The 18,756-nt window shown below is 34.4% G+C and overlaps 1 long non-coding RNA gene and 3 pseudogenes across 1 annotated transcript; 1 reads left to right on the top strand and 3 right to left on the bottom strand.

Moving 5' to 3' along the window:
- The first annotated feature begins 113 nt into the window (after positions 1-113).
- LOC140822314 (tubulin-folding cofactor B-like) lies at positions 114-6,804 on the top strand (annotated as a pseudogene).
- A 2,882-nt stretch (positions 6,805-9,686) lies between these two features.
- LOC140822312 (probable E3 ubiquitin-protein ligase BAH1-like) lies at positions 9,687-12,932 on the bottom strand (annotated as a pseudogene).
- Positions 12,933-13,961: 1,029 nt separating this feature from the next.
- On the bottom strand, positions 13,962-14,787 carry LOC140822313 (uncharacterized). Its single transcript, XR_012115943.1, has 2 exons — positions 14,616-14,787; positions 13,962-14,372 (listed from the first exon to the last, which is right to left on the bottom strand). It is a non-coding gene; the product is annotated as an uncharacterized lncRNA (long non-coding RNA).
- A 5-nt stretch (positions 14,788-14,792) lies between these two features.
- Positions 14,793-18,478, bottom strand: LOC140822311 (ubiquitin C-terminal hydrolase 13-like; annotated as a pseudogene).
- Between the last annotated feature and the right edge of the window lie 278 nt (positions 18,479-18,756).

Below are 18,756 nucleotides of genomic sequence, written 5' to 3'. Positions count from 1 at the left end.
TAGATCCCAGAATCTAGGTTCAAAAAGGGAAACTGAATCACATTGGAGAAACACCTTGGAGAAATCTCCCTTACCGAAATTATATTAAAATAGAAAAACAGAGTACATGGAGCTTTCTCCAAGGTGTTTCTCCAATGTGATTTAGTTTTCCTTTTTGAAGCTTGATTTTGGGATTTACTGTCAAATATGTTGGGTATTCAACACAAGATTCAATTTCGGGGTTTTAATCCAATTCTTGCTATAGGAAAAGTCATATCCACTATTATCCAATATACTTTTTTTAAACGAAATTATATCAAAATAGAAAAATAGAGTACAAGGAGTTTTCTCCAAGGTGTTTCTCCAATGTAATTTGGTTTTCCTTTTTGAACCTAGATTTTGGGATTTACATTCATATATGTTGGGTATCCAGCACAAGATTCAATTTCGGGGTTTTAATCTAATTCTTGCTATGGAAAACGTCTTTGAAGCAACTAAACTTCTCAATTATGTCAGTTATCTGTCAATAGACTTCCGCTATACTCCACATACTTGTTTGTATGTCTTATGATCTTATGAATCATTAAAGTACAAACCTATGCTTGCAACCCTTGTACGGGAAACACCTTTTATCATCATAATGAAATGGGTAGGAGATTTCCTCCAATGTGTTCCTCCAATGTTGTAATTTAGCTGTCCATTTTGAGCCTTGATCTTGGGATCTCCAGCCAAACATGTTGGGTATGCAATACAAGATTTCTCCAAGGTGCTTCTCCAATGTTTGTAATTTAGTTTTTCATTTTGAACTTAGATCTTGGGATCTCCAGTCAAATATGTGGGGTATCCAATACAAGATTCATAGCGCAAAGGTTGTTGTATTGTTCATCATACCTCTCTCTAAGACACGTTTATTTGTAAAATGCATATTGGTGCCTTTTGTTGTTTCTATACCAGCGACCTTTGTTCTGCCTTGGGTTTATAAAAAAAATCATTGGATTGCTTATTTTCTCACCATTTCGAGTGTTCATTTTATTTCATTACAGATTTTACTTGCACTGTGAAGGGGGAGCAGTAGGACATGGCTTCTTCCTTGTTACAGGTTTCCGGTGGATGACTCTGTTGTTTTACGCGTCACCCACTCTAACATCAACAGTTTTTTCTGCTGATATTCGTTTCTCTCTACAGGTGTGTGCCATTTTGCCAATCAAGTTTCTCTTACTGATGCTTGATGCTCTGGGTCTTCTGTTTTATTGTTATGGTCAAACTTCTGATCGCAATCAATTTTATGAAATAAAGTTGTAAATGTAACTCTTAATAGTCAGTACCTTGTATGTTTAGGTTGACTCATCCAGGTTTACCATGAATATGATCACCACTGCAACTTTTCTTACTAGTAAATTGTTTTACCTTAATTACGAGCATCATAACACTCCAGTCGATTTTCACGTGGAATATTGTTAGTGATTCCTATTCAACTTTCAAGCTTGGCATTTGAACCAATTTGGTGTTAGGTAGAAGTGAGTAAGTGACTAACACATAAGGAGAGTTTGTTGTCTTGTCTGTAGCTGATAAATGTTGAATTAAATTTTACTATCTGACATTGATTGGGGAAAGATTGTAACAAATTTTCATTCTAAATTGTCCAGTCTACATTGATGGGTTTTTAAGTATAAATAACATCCGAGGGTATACATAAACAACTTGCCTTTATTTTCTTGATTGCATAATTGTGTTTGTATGTTGTTATTAGATGACTGTAGAAGCTGTTCAAAGAGAAGCTGTGGAAAAAGTGTGGAACTACTGTGATTCAATGTGCCTTGAGCTTTATGATGATTTAGGGGACAAAGTCTCAGTTCTAGGCGATAACACAAGACCTCTTGGTTTCTATTCCCCACAAGATGGGTTAGTATATTGCATGTTGTTGAACTCGGCCTTCTTTTGAGAGTTTATTATAATCTTGTGATCTTTTTGCTTTCTGGTTCCTCTTCTGTAATCTTAATTGTATTATTTTTCTGCAACTATTATTTATATGAACACGTTGGTGGGGATGGGGGTAGTATGTTCGCGTGCCTGCGTTGTGGTTTTCTTGGCCGTTTTCTTCATGATAATGGGCATTGAGATATTGTTTAGTTGAATTACTCTACTGTCATATTTGATTTCACATGATGGTTGTACTTTCCCGGGGGCTATGTTTCACCTTCTATCGATTTCAGAATAATCCATTTATCATATTCTTTGGATTTGAAGTTTGAAATTTACATTCTATTTCTGTGCGTGTTGTTTTTTCCTTTATTTGTTGAATATGGTTAAATTTGTATTATGTATAGTTATGTATTTACAGAATAACCATCATGCATATCCACTTATGAAAAGTTTATACTTGTTTGTCCGTTATGTAGGCAATCTGTAGCATTGAAATCTGTTCACTGGTTTCTTTTTTCTTTCCATTGTTTATTTTTTCATCCTGTTTTAAATAAGGCTAGTTCTAATATACCCAAAAAATTTGAACTCTGATATAATTTTGTATTTTTGGTTTTGTTTGTGCTATAGACCATCGTCTATCTAACAATTTATGGTTGTATTTGCCAGCTATCGGCTGCATGTCATTGATATCGACCCATCATCTATAACATCTGGTGGTTGGCTGGATAACCCTTCCCTTGTGGGAGAAATACAAAATTTCGGAAGAAGCATATGACAAACTTGAGTGGTATGGGAATTTTCTTGCTAGACCGATTTTATTTTAAAAGGTTACGGAGCTAAATTAGGACACCTCGAGTACATTGAGTCCATTGGTCATCACAAGAAGCTGTTGGACAGGATTGAATAATATTTAGAGCAGTTCGGCAGCAGGCCCGTACTTGAGATGAGGACCATGTGGTGTCGCCTCAGGGCCTACTGATATGATATTTTATTTAACTAACTTCAAATAAAAACAAAAAACAGAATTTATTCTTCTATATAAGCCCAATAGTTTCAAAGATAAATAACTTCATTTAAAAAAATTTGTATTGAGATCTGGTTACACAAAGCAATTACATTGTTTATCATCTCTTCAATTTGCTATCATAATAGCCAGTAATTTAGGTAATCGGATTTTATCATTATATTTTACTTCAATTATTCAAATTTGGTACAAAAATTTCTATTTGATTTTTTTTTCTTGTAAATTTCGATATATCTATGATGTCTGATCTATATCCAAGAAATAACCACTTCTTCTTATTTTTTAAAACATTTGATTGATGATACAATAAATAGTTGCTGTTAGAAATACAGAACATCATATGTATTTTTCAAAGCACAAGTCACAAATTGAATACTTTTTCTCTCAGTTTGTCTGATTTTTTTAATAAAATGCAATGATAAATTATAGACTAAAAACATACATATCTAAATATTAAGTTATAAATGCTTTTCAAATCCAAGTCATACAATTTTCTAATTATAATATATAGAAATTTATTAAAAAAATATTTCTTTTCACTGTCTATCAAGTAGTAGAATCACATTATTAGTTGAGATTAAAGCAACTCTTTGATCGTGTATTTAGCATTATGGAAAAGCAATTAATAGTTGGGGGATTCTTTAGTGCATACGAAAAATTTGTTATAGAATTAATCAGTTTTGTGGCCAACTCTATATTGACCCCTCTAATGCCATTTCCTTTTGTCTCAGTGACTTTTATAATGTTGGTACACTTTTTTCTTTATTTTCACGTGATAATGCCTCGTATTCATCATTTGGTTGTACAATTCTTATCCTCAGTTCGCTAATATGCTTTCTTTACACGGCCTTGAGTAATTTTATCATCACATGTTTCAGGTACTTACAGAAAGTTAAAAGAAAAATTGGGACGTCAACAGTCCAGTCACGAGTCTCAAGTAAAAAACTACAGAATATTATTTTTTGCCTCTTGATTATTTCATATTTTGACCTTATCATTATTTCCTGCTACAGATTTCAGAAAACTACATGGAAGACCTCTGTGCGAATATAAGGTTTGAAAAATCAAATTGTTTTACCTTATCTAATGACAAATTGAAATCTTGATTACGTCCTGATCTGATACTTTTTGTGACTTCCTGATTATTAGATTTGTTTTCAAATCTATCAATTAAACGACAATTTCTTGAACCCACCATACTCATGTTCATACTTGAATATTTATATATTTTTATCTTCCATTTTCTTTCTGATGATTGAGGTGGGAGTCACGGGATAAATCCAACACAATTTTTTTTAATGCACTTGACTTGCATGGAACAAACTTCATGACATGACCTTTTTATGATGGCAGGGCTATTTCATTACCTCTGTTTTTCGGGACTGTTCGATTCCTTCAATATAAAACTAACATTCAAATACGAGGCTTAGTAATTTTTTGTACTTGTGGTTTTGATTACATCATACACTTATGACCGCATTGCGTAACCGTCTCAATGACGCATATCACATTCGAATTTTATAAAGATATTTAATGAAGTGTTCCATGCTCTGTTAGCATTAGCATTCCAAGTCAGTTATACTGTAATTTCTAGATGTCAGGTGAGCATTACCGCCGGTCTTACACATGACTCAGCGAGGTTAACAAGAAAGTAATCTACCTTTAATACCAAAGATGCCAAAAGTTCTTTCAGTCTACTATCTGGATAGGATCCTCCTTGTTGCTTGATTGTTCTAAGAAAATATCTATCCGGATAATTTACCTCGTCCTAGATGGAAACAATTTCCATTTCAAATGCGTGTTGCTTAGCCATTTGATACAGAGAGGAGAATGATTTTTTCTAAGTGGATCCATTCAGACTACTAGCATATAATTTCAATGGCTCAGATCTAGATGACTTTGAAAGAGGAGCAGGCTTGTAATTTTGTTAAGTACCCAAGCTTTTCAGTTCTGCTGTTTTATCATCTAGTTTGATATTTTGAGATCATATCAACACTCCGATCTGACTTGTTTCATTATCTTTATCTTACGTAAAAGATCGGAGATAGATGTCAAGTTGAACCTGATGAGAGAAGAGGGGTTATCAAATTTGTAGGCATTGCAGAGACCTCTTGCACCTGGTTTCTGGGTTGGAGTTCAGTACGATGAACCTTTGGGAAAACCATGATGGCATGTACGGTTTCCTCCCAGCTCTGACATTTTCCTTCCAAAAGTTATGTGCAATTTTTGAATATTAATATTTTTTTAATGATCTATAGCCATGAAAAGATTAAAAGTATTCTATTATCATAACTGAGACCTAGAACCGTGCTGGCTAAGGTTAATATAATTTCCACCCAATTTATATGTATTCGCATTAAAAAAATCTTGTGAGCGACCAATAATATTCTTAATTAAATCTGGAATTCCAATTCTTGTTATCTTGAAATGTGGATGAATTAAAATATTTTTAATGTGGAATATAGGTTGGGTATCTATAGGAAAATGTTCAAGGAGCTTGATCAAGCTTCCATTCAATTTTCGCAGGGTGAAAGGAAAGCGTTATTTTGATTGCCCTCCTCTTTGCGGTGGAATGGTCAGACCAGATAAAGTGAAGGTTTGTGCACCGATCTATATACTTGCAAATCCTAGATGCTCATATAATGCCGAAGAGAGGCGGGGACATTTACATGCCTTAAAAACTTGTGGTTTTTCTTGCTTATCTATGAAAAAATAATTGAAACTTCAAATTTCCCGTGGAGGAGATATATTTTAATCAATAAAATTTAGGCTGCTTGGATCTGCGTTAAAATATTTTCTGAAAATAATTGGCCAATGTTGCATTTATCTGGATCCCATCCTTTTACCTATTACCGACATTTTCCTCTTTAGTGTACGATCCAACAGAATGCAGATGAGCTGGAAAATGAGAACATTTTCCCCTGCCTTTCCTTTCTTGTTTTGGTTGCTGTTATGTTATGGCAAACATGGGATGGAAACCAAGATATGGTTTAGTGAGTAAAATAAAAGGGTAGCCAGGGTGAGAGGCAGGGCCAATCTTAGACTTTGAAGGGTCTGGCCAGAAAAGATCTATTACAGTTGACTATGAAAAACTGTGAAAATTTGATCTTGAATTTTTAGCTGTAACGTCTTCTGTCGATATTTCATAATTAAGTTTTTCTAGAAATTAATTTTCAATTGAAATCATAGCTAATACACATTCAATCTTTGCTTGAACAACTTTAATTTAGAAAAAAACTTATTTCTCTACCTTTCATTTTTAATTGAACATCATTAGGTTTTATGAATTAAAGTTTAGGAATACCAAAACAAAAATAAAAATTACAAAAATTTAAAAAAAGTTGGGGGCCTTCTCTGGCGTGCAGTGCCTCCCGCCTCCTTGACTGCGCCAGGGCCACCCCTGGTGGGAGGAGTTGCATTTCTATATAGGGGAAACAATCTTTTCCATGGATGTTCGCGGGCGTTGACTGATTTCGATATTTACCTGCCTTATTACTTGATGGTGGCTAAATAATTAGAGTGTTGTTCTCTACTTCTAATTTTGTTCATGTCAGGTTGGCGACTTTCCAGAACGTGATCCTTTTGAGGAAGAGGAAGTATAAGTCAAAATGCAACGTATATTTGTGTTTACTATTCCATGCACAAGGAGAAAGGTACTGTGAATCACTTTTCTCGGATCCTCGTATTATACGCTGGATCAAGTTTCTATAAATAGGAAAAGTGGATTTTACCAAGGATCATTGCTGTTTGGTTGGAGTTATATCATTACAAAGAGATTATTTATAAAATGTTAATTTTGATAGATAAAAAATGATACGTGGTAATTTTCGAGATGTTTGGTTAGATGTATTAATATAGTGATTATTTTAAATTTTTTATGTCAATGGACAATTTTACTTATAACCAAAAAAATATTTTCAAGTTTTTAACCTTTTTTCTCTACCATTATACACTCAACTTTCTCTTCTCCGCGCTTCCTTGGTCTTAAAATGTTTCACCGTTTGCTCTTCTTGACTTTTTCTTCTCTCCTCTATAGAGCATTTATGCAAATGTGGAAATTTTTTGGATCGTAGTTTCTCTCTTCGTTTTTCTTGTACCATTTACATTTTACCTCACTGACAAAATAATATTTCCAAATTTTATTATTCATTTTTCAATATCTCAATTTTTTCCACGATAAAAAAATTATTTGTTTTTTTCCCCCCGTAGATTAAGTGAAAGAAATCTTCTTGTCTCTCTTTTTTCTCAAGAAACATTGTTTCAATCGTTTTATGTTTTTGTCACCATTTTATCTGGGAAACAATATATCATCCCGTTTTAATTATGACACATTTAAATGTTTTTGATGATTGATATTTTATGAAAAGGTTTATTGGTACTGAGACTTCGGTATTATTTCTTACACACCAAAAGTATGTAACAATTGTCCCGCAAATCCGAAATAAGTAATATGCGTAGTGCGGGTTTCATATGGGCCCATCGGGCTGTCCTGGACTTTTATACCCGAGAAGAACATGTGATAAGTTATGAAATTTTATCAATCCTATCTAATCAGCCAAACCAAGTTCACCTGCATTTGTTTGTCCTTGCAACCAGTCCACCCTTGTATGTTTCCGTCAGACCAAACCTAGTATTAAGGTTATATTTGGATAAAAGATGATTTTTAATTGGTTTTTTAAGAAGAAACAAAATTAGTGTTTGTGAAACAATCGTGAAAATTTTATCAAATTAGTTAATCGATCTAGGGCATGCTATGTTGGTTTGGTAATATTTTGTGAAATGGTCTTATCTGTAAGATGATCAACCTTGTTCATATTTACAATAATAAAATTGTTTGCTTGAAGCAATCTCGTATCGTTGATAAAGTGTTGCTGTGAAGTGCTGACAACATCTGAAGACAACACCTAATCACTGTTTTGATTAGTGCGTTGATTTTGAAGATTTTTTACTTCTCAGTTGATGCATCATATGTATTTTGGTTATACGGTTTGCTAGAGCTTTAGGATGCAATTTGTTACTCGCCTTAATAAGGGAGTTTTATATTCTTTCACTACTATTGGTTTTTGTAAACTTACAAGTTTTTCTAGTGAATTATTGTCTTGAGACACCGCACAAGTATTTTATACTTGTGCATAATTTATATCTCGTCTCTCGTATTGTTATCATTCCAGTTGCGTGTTAATGTGTTAAACTATAATTTCCGCTGCATGGTGCCGTGGGTGTTACAACGTCTACACACAACACCTACATGCTGATACACACAACACTCATCATCATAACACTCACACTGTGGGAACGGAACTTTCAGTTGGGATCATGGCAGATTATTTTTTTAGGAGAAATTCTGAAGAAATTTTCTGAAAAACGGCCAAAAGTAGCCTATTTTATTCAATATTTTCAGGTCATTCTTACTACTTATAAATAACATCACTTCAAGCAAACTAATATAATAACTTACAGTCAACTAAGAAATTATACAACTTCATATATTTTAATTCTTAAAAGACTATACAAGCCATAACTTGACCAAAAACACTGATTTATATTTCTAAAGCAGCCCAATGGCCTACTTCACAACATCTTTTAAGTCCAATTTTCCTGCCACCCTATTCTTGATATCTCATATTTTTCAGATTTAAATTTCATGAAACACTTTCATCCATAAATGTGTGTCCATGAAATAAAGTTTTTAATATTTGCCAAAGTGATGAGATAACCCCGAAATAAGTCATTCCAATATGAACCCTAGTCAGCATATCACAACCATGATTTGGCCAATTTTTTTTTTTTTGTTTATTTAAAATGGCTTTACAACCTCCTTAATAGTAAACTCAAGTTCTATCTTCAAAACTAACTCATAGTGCTTGCTATTTGAAATGAGACCACTAAAGCACCGTGCACACATTATTTGTTTCTTTTATCTCCAAACAATAAACTTGGCCATTATTTTGGCCATGAAACATTTCTAGAATAGTCCTCTAGCTTACTTTATGAAACATAATCATTAAACTATCTATACAAAAATGTAAATTGAGATACCTTTTCCCCTTAGATTCACCATGTGGGTTAGTTTATATGGGTGAAAAACTCTAATCAGACACGAAATCGTGTCAAAGTTGTGAAATCCGACTTCTCAACCCAAACGATTTGAACCCCAAATCGTTTGTTATTTCTAACTCTTTCGGTAAGTCACAAAGCTAAGAATTTAAATTAAGAATTTGATTAAAATTGCATAAGAAAAATTCACGAAAAACATCAAAACTAATTGTGTTATTATAAATTGAGATCATCGTCTTTTACCCACTAAATTGAAAATAAAAATTGAAATAATATGCTAAAAACTAAGAGAATCAATATCATAAATATGGAAATAAGCGAACTAAAATTAATAAATTCACATAAAAATTTTATGTTGAGTTTTGAGTTGATTGATGAGTTGTGTAGCCCTTCCTTCTGATGATTTTGTCTGTTTCTGTTCGCATTCCTCCAACTTCTTGCCTATCTTCACGATCATCCATAGTGTCTTAACTTCCCCGATGTGGACTTCCCCAACATGGATGTAAGTTTGCCCTGTTCTTCTCCAACCGCTCAATGGGCTCTGTACCTTTATTTTCTTGGACCTACAAATTTTAATTTTTTGCCAACATAATAATTTAAATAATTTTGAACATGAAATAATTTAACTCAGCCACAGGTCTTCAGCAAAGGAATCTAATTTCCAAGTAGATTCTACAAAAAAGTTTGGTACGGGCAAAATTATTCCTTCGTATTCACTCCAGGTGCATCGCATCTACATGAACCTACATCAAACCATCGTTTGACACACTGAATGCATCAAGGATCCATTGCCACAAAACCATTTGATCCATGCACACTCCTTTACTTCGTTTAACACGAGCGTTTCTTTCTCACAATGACATGGACAAAATTTGACATATAATCCTCGACATATTGGAGCAATATCGGGAAAATATACGAGTACAGAGAGAAAATCACCATGTAGCATAGTATCTACCTATGCACATATGAAAACGTCAATATCCAATCATGTACTTGGACTGCACATCCCAGTACATCTTTGTTTGCCTCGAAATTTCAGCTCGTTCCTCGGCCGCCCTTTCCTTCCAGTACTCTTTGCATCTACAAATAGGCCACGTTAATTACATGTGAGCTTACAATAAGAGAAAGTTAACAAGGGCGATGCAAAGTGAAGTTACGCTACTTACTGCTTCTTCAAGAGTAGAGATAATTCTATCATGTGTACGCGTTACAATATACGCCCACCTGTATCAAGGGACCAAGATTTCCAAAATCAGACCACAGGCTTTGCTGAAAATTAACTCACACCAAAAGATAGGGAAAAAATGGGAAAGGAAAATAACTGAACAACAATGTATTCTATAAAGATCATTAAGACAGGAAAAGATTTCTCCCTCAGCCTACTGAAAAATTCTGATACTAGAATTATCATCAATCATGGTCCAGTGCATCTGAAGTTAAGCAAACCTTGAAATTGCCCATATGTTGGAGAAAAAAACTGTCCCTGCTATTTAGGTGGGTATCACATAGTACTTCGCTCTAACAAAGCATTTGGAGTTTTGGATAGTTTGTACGGGTATTAGCAATATAACTTTTGATACGTCATACGGCTGAGCTCTGATTTGCAATATTGGCCAAGGAAACCAATATTTTCTCATATAGACCTAATAATATTTCATCATATCCAGAACGAACGTCATTCAACATAAATGCTATTCTTGAATGTGCTGATGCAGTCCTTTTCTTTCATGAGTTGAATATACTTAATTGCATTAACAGATCTTCCGCAAAAGTTCACGTATTTCAAATAAATTGTCAAAAGTTCTTGGTAGCGACACGAACAAAAACATGTCCATAGTTCCAAGTGATTGCGTTTCGGATGTAAGAACATAAATATATCCAAACTCCTTTATAACGATATGGCATTATGATATCTAACCTCCCTGCAAACAGGACACTTCGATCCTGAACATGCTGCTTTCGGGCCTTCGAAGATCATTACAGAAGCTGCAGCGCAAGCACATGATTTGCAAAAGAGATGTCCGCAACCCAAGCATATGGTTTGAAAACCAGTTCCTGGAAAAGGATGACATTCAAAAAACCCGTACTGAATCACATGAAGGTATACAATGTAAAAGGGGAGAAAAAAATCTTACCAAACAAATTGGGCATGTTAGATTGTACTCTAATTGACCATGCCTGGAAGCATCAATGTCATTTTGGGCTCTGTGGTACTCAGATCACAAGAGAATGGATTTAGGGGTTCATCAGACCTTCCGCCGTTAGAGTTACTAAAATTGATGTAGAAAGCCCCGAGTTCTATCAACCAAGGTGATTGCAAAACCTCTATGTGTTCGGAAAGCATTTTAGATTTAAATTTCCTTCCGTTGTCCGAACTGTGTACCTAAGAAAATCATTAGGACATAAAAATATAAGTGGTAGCCGGGAGATCCAGTGCATCAAAAAGATTGACAGAATTTGTTATAGCTTACTTATCATATTTCTTGAGATTTTCCTTATAGCAAGAGCATTCATGATAACATACTCAATTAACATTCGACATTCTTGTTCTGTGGCTTGCTGGGGACTTTGAAAACATTGGCGCACAAAAGTAATGAACCTTTGAATTTTATGCTCGTGAAGATTGAGAAGGTGCCTCACTCTTGAACTAAAACATCCAGCTATGTCCGAAGCCTCCTTTGCCAATTCAGAGAAGAATTTCTGGTCACACACTACAAGATGCCCAAAAAAAAAACTTTTGTTACAATGAAATTTTTTTGTTTTTAGGCATAGTGTGTTTTTTTTTAAAATTAGGACTTCCCCTAAGTAAGTAATATTTTTGCACATTTTGAACATTATTTGATGCCAAATCCTAAGTTGGGAAACAACATTAGCTCTACTATCCTAGGACATGGTGTGTAGACTGTAGTTTGAATCTCAAACAAGGCCTATATACTTGAGACAGATACAAATAAAATCAAGATTATCCAGTTGCATTTATTCAATCTCGAGCTCGATCTAAGTATCAAAACTTATCTATACTTATCGTTGCATTTATTCAATCTCGAGCTCGATCTAATTATCAAAACTTATCTATACTTATCTATTGACTAAAGAATGTTACATCTTACTCTTGTTATGTCTCAAGAATCACTTTGGTTTCCATATCTCTAACTCGGGGAAGACTCAAATATCAAATTCGTAAAGCATCAAGTCAGAATTACAAGGATTCCTCAAGTTATCGCCGATGACCAACGGAGTAATTTTTTCAAATGTTTTTTATGCAAGAATCAAAATTGATTAATCAAAACTAATCCTTCCCGCATTCTGAAATGTAACCAGCAATTCAGCTTCTAAAACAAATTTTTCCTGAGAATTTAGCTACCAAGAATATTGTCCTCACCATAAACATAATCATCATCAACAGAAAATAACAACCAACGAACGGATAAAAAAAGAAACAGATTATTCACGTGGGCAAGATTCGCATTGGCAACGCGGAGACAGCGCATCGCCTTCTCCATTGTTGACCTCATAGGAATCCTTAAGATCCCTGCATGTCCTGCAACTTTTGAGCACTTCTTGAGCCTTTTATACTCGACGTGACTGCAGTCTTCTAGAAACCTCTCCTGATGAGCCTGCAGATACTCCGTAAACGCCTCCCCAAATTTCATCCCGATTGATTCTTTTGCTTATTAAATCGCCAGATCCTCAGAACCCAGAATTTGGAAGGAAGGAAAAAGATTTTTCGTGGGCTTCGATTTGATTTCTTCTCTCTCTCTCTTCACCCTTCTCCTCCTGAGTGTGAGACGGGAAAAGGTGGAAGTGGAGGAGAATGATACGGAGAAGAGGAGTAAAATAAACTATTGTCCGGATTTCTCGGCGGCGACGAGGAATGAGACCTATTGAATGAATTGGGAGCTCTGCTTTGCATGTAATCTGTTTTCCTCGTACACGTGTTTCAATTAGGCCATCACGTGTTTCAATTAGGCATCTTCGTATCCTCGCTCTATCTCGGCCCGTCAGAGGTGGGGAAGGGTGGCCCACTACCCTTGCGAAAATCCAAAACCCAATCCAATTGAAATTATAAATAATACGTAAACCATTGAAATAATATTATAAATAATTTAAAAATTCATTATCATACGTAAACTGTTAAAATAATATAATTAAAAATTGTCGAGTTGGCTTATTTAGATCTGTCTTCAACATGAGCTTACCCATTTTTATGTTTAAAATAATCTAATTTTAATTGGAAGTTATTATTTTTCATTGGTTTGCAATCACTGGACGGCGATGGTTCAAGCATCTTGTAAGAACACACTTCAAATGCTGAACTGGTTTGCAATCACAATTCTGCGTTTTTTAGCGTTTCTCAAGGAAAATGGACAGCCAAATATCAATATTTTTATACAATATTTTTATGAAGTATAATCATATGAAAATGATTTCTCAATAAATTTGATGCTCTCATTTTTTGTTTTATTATGTCTCTGTTCCCAAATCAATAAGAATACTAGGGAAAGAATATCCTATCAAAAAATTATTGATGTGTTTAAATTATCAAAGTCAATTTATAAATATTTCTAAATTAATAATATATATAAGCTATCTCACAAAAATTATTGTCAGACACAATGATTTCCAACTTTCGAATTATGATTTTTCTCAAAACCCGAAACAAATGATATGAAATATTTCATTACACAATATACTATATCTTATACTACATCAAGTAGATGTAGATAAATGGATGTTTTATTTCGATTATTACTCAAGCTGAGTATCCTCAGTTCCTTCATTTCTTTCCTTTGTCAATTCACTTGGTCAAGTTTGGTGTAACGCGTACGATATTGTGTAGTAGAAGATTTCTTCTGAAAACAAATATCTCTATGCTCAAACGTATTATAACTGTATCCTTTACAGAATTATACATATATATATCCCAATTTCACATGGAACATTTTTAAACAAGAAAGATGGTGAACAGAAATGCAAAAGAGAAGGCCTATCTATAACCACTTTACAACCCCGTCAATAGAAAACCTCAAATTATGTATTTTAAATAAAAATTACATGAGAGAAAAAATGTAAAAATTTCAAACTACTTGAAGCAGGAAACTGTGGCAGGATGAGAAGCACTATATCTACCCACAACAAAAAGAATAATACATCTAAAGAGCGCAGGCTCTCCCATCCCATCCCATTCGAGTCAAAAACATAAGCAATAGCGAAAAACACCACCAAAGCATCACGCATTTCACCTTTTTCTTTCATGTTGTCTCCTTCGATATTCACCATAAGATATTTGCCTCTTCTAGGCTTTGGTGCCGATATGGGCATTTCAGACTAGTGAAATTCCAAGTTAATTGTATATTTTCACTGGTTTCTCAAACGTGTGGCGGTTCTGCAATATGATCAGAAAGGAGCCAAGAAGTTTTAAGTTTGGGGATCATGATCAAGGTTAACTTAAAAGTCTTTCCCGAACGAGGCAAGTGTAACGGACAGGAAAAAAAAAGAATCCAATATTTCATCGATACCACCGTAATAACGATTAAAGGATTCTCATTTTGTGTATAGCATTGGATCGTTATCAAACATTTGATCTGGAAATAACTGATTATAAAATATGGCAATCTGGAGATATTACCTGGTTCGCAGCATAAGCTCTTTTGGGAGTTGTGTCTGAATGCTCTATACCCAGGTAGTGCTCCCAAGCACCATAAACCTCTCTCCTCTGGAAAAGAGAAGTACATGATCCTTCAGTCGTTATTGAACTTCCAGGGAAAAGTAATAATTTAATAAACGACTCAAAGAAAAACTGTGACCTGAAACGACTAGAGACAATGTCAGAATCCTCAAGATACTCTGGACGTCCCAACGATAGAAACGCAAACTTCCACTGAATTTTTAAATAAATAGCCCAATGATCAGAACATTGTTTTAAAAATCAAACAAATCAATGGAAATATTTTTAGCAGACATAACTGAATAACAAGGATATCTGCAGCTCTAACAGGAGAATGGAACATAATTTACATACCTTAGAAAACTCTTCATCCGGGACTTGTAATCTTCTTTGAATGCGCAATTTAACATCTTCTAGTCTTTCACCTTCGTGGATGACCAGAAAGAAAGGATCCCCAAAATTTTGAACTTGCTGTTTAGGAAATAAAAGAACAATTAAATACCTGATTACATCAAAGAACACTGAATATGCATCTTCCAAGCTCCTCATTGTCACAAAACAGTAACTTTGCCAAACAACCAAACAGTATCAAATGGAATTTATCATTTTATCAAGCAAGTCATATGTACCACTTGATTCTGAGCGCTCTCCTTTGTGAAATGGTAAACATGAATCAAACGATCATTGGGCCCAATGTTCTTTTCTTCTTCTGGAATCTATAAGAGCACAAATCTTGGAATATAACTTGCAATAATAAACTGATATGATAAGTCGGACTTTCTTACAATGTATGAAAAAATTACATGACAAATGAAAATGAAAACAAAAATTATAAATTTAAACACCATGAGAGGTTTTTTCCTGAAACAGCTAAGGTTGTTTTTGTTGAACTTTGCCAGTCAGTGTTCTAAGGTTATTTTTGTTGAACTTTGCCAGTCAGTGTTCAGAATTCATGCCATAAATCATTTTATTCATTTTTGGGAGTCATACAACAAGGTTCGATGGTATGGACAACTAAAACATAAAAATCAACACCCAACAGCATAAGAAAAGATATTGGAAAAAGAATTCACCTCCTCAGCACGTAACGTCCAGTACTGATCATTTATGTTCTCAATCTTCTCGTTAATCGGAAAGATCTGAAAAATCAAGAAAGTGGAAATTGGCTTATATCACAAGAGAGAAAATCATATCAAAATAAAATAGGAAAAATAAATCCTTATAAGTAATAAATGGATAATCAATTATATGCTCTCCAAGTCGAGGGGTAATTCCCCCCGGTAAGTCGAGGGGTAATTCCCCCGGTACTATTTCCAAAGCCAAACAACGATCCGAGTTAGAAATAATATTGTTGACATGTGGAAAAAAATAAACACATGATAAAGGAAAATATGTGAACCTCAAGGAGTCTCTGCACTTGATGATTTCAAGGAAGAAAGAAAATCATATGACCACCAAAACTTTTACCAAAATCTCAAGAACAAAACAATGTCAAAGTAGAATATGTTACCTTGTAAATCTTGTGATAGAAAACTTCAAGCAACCTAAGTTCAGCACTTGGATGAGACAAATCTACCTATCAATTTATGCCAAAGATATGAGACATAAATTTTTTATGAATTTTCTCAAATATTTATCTGAGAAGAAACCGCCACTGAGTAAAACTTGCCTAAAAGGTTAATAGAACAAAAATAACCCTTGGCAGGAGGGGAGTTACGATAATGGGGAAGGAATCAGTCAAAAGCGCAGGTTAACTTATGTTTTGAACAACAATTTTCAACGAGACAACTACGACTGAAATAAGCAGTTTACATTTATAAACTTGACAGCTTACAACACAACCAACTCACAGAAGAGGACTGAGCTAACCTTTGTTTTAATCTCATTAAGAACATCTCCTACAGTGCTTTGTTTTGGCAACCGAATATTGAGAATTAGGGCCTGCAATGGAAAATGTAAAAATAGAACAACAATTTTACACAACTCAAGTAAAAAAAGGAGATTAATAGAGGAGCATTAGAATAATGTTCACCTCATCTTTTATGGCATGATGAAAGGGCAAACTTTCAGCGTTTCAGACATTGCAGTTCTGGAAGAGGAATGTCCCAGGACTTCATAGTACAAATAATCTGATATCTACCACAAGATACCAAATAATATTATTCCTCCAATAATATCAACACTCTACCTTTACACCTCTACACCGGCCTCTACTTCTCTACAACCCATAAATAAAAAGAAAAGGCATATAAACCTTTTCTTTCAGAGCTACCTGATTGTAGTGGACTAGCATGTCTAATAAATGGTCCACTGCTCTATATTTGATAGGATTGGGTTTCGGTTGCTGGGAATAGCAGTTGTGAGGCGTAAGCCGAATTGTGATGGATCGTCCAGCCAAGGCGCTGGGCACCCTTTCCACAACGTCATCATAAGTGTGATTCTTTGACCTATAGATATTTAGCAACTTGATTACAAACAAGTTTGCTAAAAACTGGCAACAGAGACCTAGTAACAACTTGCAGTCCTCAACAGTCAACAGAATACAATAATACTCACAACTCAAGGAAAAATTCATCTTCCTTGGGCCGTTCCAGTGCTCGAAAATGCACGACCTGCAAGGAATAAAAATATAACGAAGTCTGAAAAGGAAGGAAAAACATTGAACAAGAATAAAATTCCATCAGAAGGGGCAATAGAAGAGGGAGAAAGGAGAAGCTTTTCGGTTAGACCAACATAGTGAGAGGATTTTATAAAGAAGGAAAGAAACAAGCCACTCAAAAGTCCAAAATAATTGAACTGAAAGAAGATAAGCGAAGTGTGCATCAACAAAATTATATATAAGTTGCTGAAAAGATGTTTCTAAATGTAAACAAAGAATATATCATCCCAAATGATGCATCAGGTGCATGCTTATCACTCAAAAAGGCTAAGATTAACCTGGCGATTCTTCACATATTCCAAAAATAAGGGGACATCAGGAAATCTATAAAATTCTTCACTTTCAGGATGAGGCCTTTTCTGGAAGCAAATAATATCCCCATCTTCAATCTAGCAGAAAGAGCAAAAAAGATTAAATAAAAAACCTAACAAATGAAAATGGATTCTACAGATTAAAAATACAACAAAATACGTACCTGACTAAAACGAAATGAAGCTCTTTTATCAAGGCGTTCACACATAACAGATGGCTCATATTTAATTTCCTAAAGAAATGGCAAACAAGAGAATTGAAAAAAAAATATTAGATATGCTTGAGATAGCAGATATCATGCATATGGTCTTCTACAAGACCATTTTGCATCAAACTGCAAATTGTATCTTGAGATCAGACAGACCTCAAAGATTTCGATCTCTTCATCAGGAGCAAATCCAGCCAGTTCATTTAGCTTTGTTAAGATCTCGATAGGCTTGCCAGAGCTTTTCACAAAAAGCCTCCCAACATATCTGGAATTCAGAATTATCACAAGTAAAATAGCATGCATTATAAGAAAGTGGAATAAAGTACACTTCAGAAGAAAATTACCGAAGCTCTTCTTTCTCAGGATCATAAAGTTTAAAAAACAGCAGTATATCTTCCTTTATTTTTTCTGGTGGAGGAATAGGATGTAAATCCTATACATTCATTGCAACAGAATCAGTTAGAACAGGAACGTCAAAAATTCCTCAATTTGTTCACCTTTAAAATTCCCAATGTCAAGATTATCTCAAATGTGGTTAAAACATACTGGTCCATATTCTACTTCCAAAAACAACTTCAATTCTGCATTGTGGGCTTTGTTAGAAACTTCCCTCAACGCTCCAACCTGCACAACATTTGTTAAAAGCTAATTAAAATTTCAAATATTTAGCAAAGAAAAGTTGAATGAAGTAGATGGTAACACGTACGGTTCCCACATATAGACATTATATAGTAACCAAAGCAAAAGGAAATCAGGCAAGACAAAATCAACTTAGTCAATCATCAAAATATGAAACAAGACTGGTGATCTCCAGATGCATACGAGGGATGGTTGAACAATGAGCAAAAAAACAGAGTATAAGAAGCTGACAAGGACTTGCCGAAGCCGATAAGTGTCCTTAATGCTATAACATAATCCATAAT

This window comes from Primulina eburnea, unplaced genomic scaffold (assembly GCF_022965805.1).
Source record: "Primulina eburnea isolate SZY01 unplaced genomic scaffold, ASM2296580v1 ctg760, whole genome shotgun sequence".
Lineage (NCBI taxonomy): Eukaryota > Viridiplantae > Streptophyta > Magnoliopsida > Lamiales > Gesneriaceae > Primulina > Primulina eburnea.
Note: the sequence above shows the minus strand (reverse complement) of the source record. Positions and strands in the feature narration are given on the sequence as shown.